The sequence below is a fragment of the Mangifera indica genome, unplaced genomic scaffold (assembly GCF_011075055.1).
Source record: "Mangifera indica cultivar Alphonso unplaced genomic scaffold, CATAS_Mindica_2.1 Un_0099, whole genome shotgun sequence".
Lineage (NCBI taxonomy): Eukaryota > Viridiplantae > Streptophyta > Magnoliopsida > Sapindales > Anacardiaceae > Mangifera > Mangifera indica.
Window position 1 is genome coordinate 89,874 of NW_025401191.1, and position 6,983 is coordinate 96,856.

General features: G+C 35.2%; 1 pseudogene; it reads right to left on the reverse strand.

Annotated features, from left to right (window-relative positions):
* Positions 1-1,486: 1,486 nt before the first annotated feature.
* On the reverse strand, positions 1,487-3,768 carry LOC123207744 (annotated as a pseudogene).
* Positions 3,769-6,983: the final 3,215 nt, after the last annotated feature.

Below are 6,983 nucleotides of genomic sequence, written 5' to 3' on the forward strand. Positions count from 1 at the left end.
ACCCTATAAATAAACAAATAAAGAAAATGAAAAAGACCATTGTCATTACTTGAAAAAAAGGGTTGGAATCAAGAGCCCCGATTTATAATGCAATGCCAAAAGTTATAGCACTCTATAAATGAAGTTGGAATAACCAAAGATTGCACCTGAAACCACAATTCATAATGTGTTTATGGCATGCTAAGAATAATCTCAACTTTAGTGCTTGATTTCAATGGTCTAAATATTTTGTCATTACAGATGGTAAAAGCTGTTCCTAGCCCAAAGAAGATACAGTCTGATTCCACAAAGCATAATATTAACTGATCTTAGTGATACTGCCAGAATATCATTTCAGCAATTTTAGCACATCAAAAACCAATAAACTTTAAACATGCATATGTGACACAATATTTACCACATAACATTTAACAAAGCATCTTAACCACAAAGCTATAAATAATTCGAAAGTCAATGGCTATTACTCACCACTTTTACCAACATGGCTACATGGCAAGATAATGCCATAAGTTACCAGCAGTATATTGCCTGATCAATATGTGGAGGAATTTGCTTAAAACAAAATCAAGTTCCATTTAGGTTTTTCAAGAAATCAGAGTAATTATCAACCAAAAAATAGAATAAATCAAACAAAAGCTGTAGAAACTTGATTACCAGGAGGCACATTGCCAGACAGAGTATTGTTTCAAATGTCTAAAACTTCCAGAAGAGGAGCATCAGCTAATTTTTGCGGGATTGAACCGAATAAGCGGTTGAAGATCAAATTTAGTCTCCTTAACATACTCAGATCACCTAAACTTGCAGGGATTGCACCAGTGAGCTGATTAGATTGGAGAGCAACAACACTAAGCTTCTTCAAAGAACTAAGCTTGGTGGGTATGCTGCCTGTTAACTGGTTATAACAAAGCTGCAACACTACAAAGCATATGAAGAACCATAAATAGGTCACAGATTAGACACACAGCACCAAAATATAAAACCCAATAGAATATGCCAAGCAAGCTTCAAACTTTACAGAGAAAACACGGAAACTGAAAAATGAATGACTGTATATGGAAAACTTTTACCCCAAATTATCCACCACTAACCATGAACAAACACAGGTTAAACAATGTAACTCAGATTATATGTCAAGAAGATATCAATTCTCTTTTTCCATATGTCAAGAAGTTGCACAAACAGAGATCCCAGTTATACTTCTAGGTCCTCCATAACAAGCAACACAGATTAGCACAATTTTCACAGCCGAAACACAGCCAGATAAAACAAATTATGAAGGTATACATGTACTAATTAATGCAGTGAACAAAAATAAGGCATATCAGTGTACCAACAAGATCTGATTTCAATAATGCAAACAGTAACAAGTGAAAGAGATGCCACCAATATTATGAATGACAACTGAAGATGATAGATATAAATGTCATCTTATATTATGAATGACAACTGATTTAAAAATAAAAATAGAAAGAAACCTGGCCCTCACTCTTTCATTTAACAGAAAACATGCTGCAATAGCCACATTGTTATACAGACAGAATCCCATTGCTTCATCTTTTTCAGCATGATGGCCAGGAGGCCTCACAACAGCAAAAGCAGAATTCAATTCTCCTTTGGCAACTCTGTCTACCATATAACATTCAGATTGGACTTTCCCAACCGTTCATATTCGAGCATGCTCAGGGCAACTTCACAGCTCTGTGAAACAATATGCTCAGGATCCGTGGCAAATTCCTCAAGAAGTGCCACACTATTTCCTAGTTAATCATCAAGTTCAGAGAATGCATCATGCACTCAACCAAGAAAAAAAAGTACCAGAAAAAAATCAAGTAATAATACCTACCAACAATGGAACCAAGAGCTTCAGCAGCTTCATGTCTGACCATGGGATGCTCCTTCAAATCCCTGAGTACATTACAAAGCGCAGCAGACGCAGCTTTGTTTTGCAATTGCCCTAACACATAAGCAACCTGCATGCCACCGCAAACATAAACATCTAAAGATCAGAAAATTTAGAGGATACAAACCACATCAAGAAAGACATGATTCACGTTAACAATCTCCAGTAAACCTTCATCAAAAGACCAAGAACCAGAACCATTCTTTCTTGACAAAATAATTCTGGCCAAATTCTTAAAAATTGCTGTAACAGTAAATCTTCATCCACATCCAGTAGATACCAAATAATTACAATTTTACATCCACCAAAATGGAACCCTGGCACAGGATTAAAGAGTCACAGATCAACTAGATTAAACTTGACAAACCTCATGCTTCAGCAGAACACTTTTTCGTGCCTAAAGAATCAATTATAGCAGAAATAGCTTCATCTCCACTGTTGTTTCAAAGTGAAAAAAGTGCTGCATATCGTTCATACATCCCTTTTGCTTCGTCCAGAAGAACTTCTCTTAAAATCAAATAATGTCAGTCAGCAAATTAACCATTATACAACATTCTCAATCATGAATCCATTGATTTTTTTAGGACAAAACAGACCTTAGCTCGTCAACAGAACAGCATAATGAAGTTGGTGCAGCTGGGTCAACAGACATGAAAGGTGATTTTTCTACCACAGATGATCCAACCAATTGCACCCAGAGCCTCTGCTGCCGAATATTACTATCCAAACCAATTGCACCCAGAGCTTCTGCTGCCTAATATTAACATTATAAATAATGTAAACAACAATAGTAACCAAAATAAACAAAGAAGAAAAACAAAAAGGAGAAAGGAACGATGGTAACTTGCCTCATGATGAACAATCGGATGCAAAGAAAAATCATTCAAAACTGCTTCCAAAAGCAGGGATAGCTTCATTTTCTTGCATTTGACCCAAAGCAAATGCAGCCTCATGCGCCAACAAATTTTAAGAATCCCTTGCAGCTGCAACCCAGCGAAAAAGAATGCGTTGGCGATGTTGTGAATGAACCCAGCTAGCTGTGCTGTCATTGCCGTATATGGGTCAGTTATGAACCCCAAGGAGCCTGTTTCACAATCAGCTTATGGTTGAGGCAGAACGGGATTCCCGAATTCAAGTTCAAAGAAAGTTTTTGCTAGTAAATATTTCTTTCCTACCCAAACTTTATTAACATAATAATTTCTTTCCACATAATTTTTTTTTGATTTTACCCTAACGCATACAACATTAAGAATTCAGGGAAAGATAGGGATCACCCGAAATATATTTGTTGCTGATTTCACAGCCATTTCTGGAATAAAGAATAACCAAGTTAACCATGCCCATGAAAGAAGCTTCCTGAAATCAACAGAGAATAAGCTTTCTGATAAGGGGTAACAAAACAAATTTTATTAGCAAATTGGTTCACAGAGTGACAGATGAACAAAAGGAATTTGATGGAAAAAAGAATTACCACTCTAAATCATGCCATAAAGCAACAAATTCCTCGCCATCAATGAATGTAAGAGATCCACTCTATATCTTTATTTATCTAGTAAGATAATCTCAGCAATCTCGTTTTCAACTTCAATCTTCAAGAAATTAAAAATTAACGAAAGCTATTAATCATACTGCCAACAGTTAAATGAAAAATCAATTTAAAGATCATACAGTTGTGATAAGTTATTGATTACCTCATCTTGTTTCTTCATATTATAACGTGTTCTCATCCAATCAGCTCCACACATAAGCATGTTGACTGTTTCTGGCGATAAAGCTGACCTGTACATGTCTATCACTCTACTACCCCCACTAAATGCGCTCTCCGAAGCCACTGTTGTAATAGGAATTGCTAAGATATCAACTGTCATTTGTGAAAGCACTTTATACTTATAATGATTGTCTCTCCACCAGTGAAGCACAATAAAGTCGCCTGAGTTGACATCATTAGGTATCTCAACACAACGTTCATCCAGATACATTTTTAACTCAGACTTCTTGGTTTCTTCTGAGTATGTTTTCTCCTTATGATCCTTCAAATGCATCCAACTATATCCAGGACCATAATGTCTAGTCTCTGAATATCGAGAGCTTGATGATTTACCTACAAATTAAATGTTAGAACTTATGATATGTTATAAAGTTTCATTTAATAACAATGATCTAATGTACCTGATATACTTGATGGTGCTTGTTGGGTCTTTGGCTGATGTTGTGAATGTGCAAATACAGTTGATGAATTTCTGGATGACAACATGTCAACGTATTTTCTGTATAAATTTTCTAACGCCCTTTTGACATTTTCTATCTCCACAGGGGCATTTTCTTAACCATATAAAGTGGGAAATGCCAAAGTAATCAAAAGAAACTTTATCCTGAAATCATCACAAGCAAACTAATTAGTTAGAAACAGGTTCTTTAATAACCTTATATATTATAATAAACCCGATCAATTGTAAATTAATTACCTGGGGTCCATGATGCTAGCAATCGCCATAAGGAAATTCACCTCACCCAATATTTGTCAAATTTTTCTAACATTGCTTGCACCATCATTGATATAGAATAATCTTCATCAAATTCTCGCTCTTTAAAGACCTCTTTTATCCTAAACACTTCTTGAAAATACCTATTTGCAGTTATATACTGCGACCCAAAAATTAATTTTGTTATATCATCAAATATTTCCAAAAAGTTACAGACGACCTCCAATCTCTCCCACTCTTCCCTTGTCGGACAATAAATATAGCTTGACTCAACAAACATAAACCGAAGGAAGACCTCTTTGAACTGCAACGCTGTCACTAGCATTTTGTATGTGTTATTCCATCGTGTAGCACAATCCAAAACTAACTTCCTCTCTTTTATTCCACACTACATAGCAATTTTGGCAAAATTTTTTTGCCTTGCCTCACTAGCTTTTATAAACTTTACACTTTCCCGAATATTTGTCTATAATGGGTTTAATCACAACCACCCCATCCTGAACTAACAAATTTACAATATGAGCAGTGCACCTAACATGGAAAAGTTTTCCATCACACAACAAAGGTCTCTGCATTTGAAAATCTTCCTTTAATCTTCTAACACAACTATCATTTGTAATAGCATTGTCTATAGTGACAATTTCCACCTACAAAAAAAATTAATGAATATTAATGAAATGATATGCGATAAAATTATATGTGTTTTGATAAACAATTTGCAAATTTGATTTTACCTTATGTTCAATCCCCCAACCCTTTAGACAGTCAAAAATTGTTGTTGCAATGTCTATTCCTCTCCTAGGTGGAGGTAGGTGCACAAAATTTATAATTTGTTTATTTAAGGACCACGACTGGTCCACCCAATGCGTTGTGAGTACCATATACTCAATATTTTGATGATCTGACTTCCAAAGATCAGTAGTAATACTAATCCTTCTAGTCTCCTCAAAAGTCTTCTTCAATCTCTCACGCTCTACTTGATAAACCCTAAAGCAATCAGCTTTTACTTGTTTTCTTCCAACTTTTTCAAAAAGAGGTTGCAGAACGTGACAAAAATTAATGAAGTCGGGGTGCTCGACAAAATTAAACGACAATTCAGATATCATAACCATGTGGGCTAAGGCCTCTCGAACCTGAAACACCAACACCATAATCATTGCATTAGTTAATACAATTAATTTCATAACAATTTTATAGTAATAATATACGTTAATAATTGAACTCAAACTGACCTTGGGATGCTCATAATTTGTCTTTGTTTTCACCACAGTTGGAGTAGGTACCCTTAAGGTTGAACGCTCAAAACCCAAAATAGTTTATCCCCCCACAACTAAGTCTTTCCCCATTGCTTTCTTCCTTTCAACACATTGACCCATATGTCGTGTCAAATGGGAAGTAGCCTTGGTCTTTTGCAATTTCAGCTTTTTCTTGCAATACTTGCAAACCTTATATGTAGCATCGCCAATAGTAACAAATATATCTTCTGGATAACACTCCCAAACAGCTAATGTTTTCCTCCTCTTAGTAGATGGAATAACAGGAGGTGGTGCTTCCGTTTGGCTTTCAGGACGTTCAGTTGCTTCAGCTTCTTCACTTGAAGCTAAGACATCAGAATCTCCTATTGCAGCCAAATCAATATCCACATCATCAATAGGTGCTTCAATTTGCACCGATTTTCTCTTAACGAATGCACATACAAAAGGAGTCATCGTGCTTACAGTAGATGCTTGCGATGAAGCTCGACTTGCTCTAGAGGGTTCTACTCTTCTTGATGTCATATTCTACATCACAATCACATGCCAACGGTTAGATACAATTTAAATAAAAATTTAAAAACACAACCCAGTTAGATACATGAACATAATTTCAGTAACAGCACAAGCTAAAAGAAATAATCATAATTCCAGTTTAAGCAGTGAACACTTTAATTCTTCCTAGGATACAGAACATAGAGAACAAAAATATATTACTAGTTTAAATGAGACAAAGGATTAGAACAGTTCAGTATTAAATCAGGTCTCACACAAATTAAATTGATCAATCCTATAGTTTCACGGATCATATCACTACACAGTATTGAGACAGGAGGTTAACCAAATTAAGAGAGATAGAGCATGCAAGTAGCCTTTTTTTTTTTTTAAGCAGTATCCAGAATCATACTTCATCAAATTAGTCAAATTTGGTATCCAACAACAAGTAATCAAACAGCAAAAAAAACTGGAAGCAAACACAATCGATTTAATATGCATAAAAGAAAACAAACAAAAGTGATACAACTTCAAAAAAAATTACAGCCTACATTTAACCTCCACAGACGGTGAAATGATTAGATTTCTCTTCAAACACAAAGACTTTAGAATATAGACCTAAACAAAGTACACTAACTTACAGTGGATCTTTAATGATGCATGACACAACATAGCAACCACAACAAATTTGAACATGTAGCAAACAAGATTGCAATGATATCATAAGACCTTTCAGTAGTAGATTATAACAAATTGGATCTACTTCAGGAATCAAATTATACATGAACATCAAATTGAACGCAAGCAGTAACACCTTCAAGTAGATCTACACATTGAACGCAAATCCATATA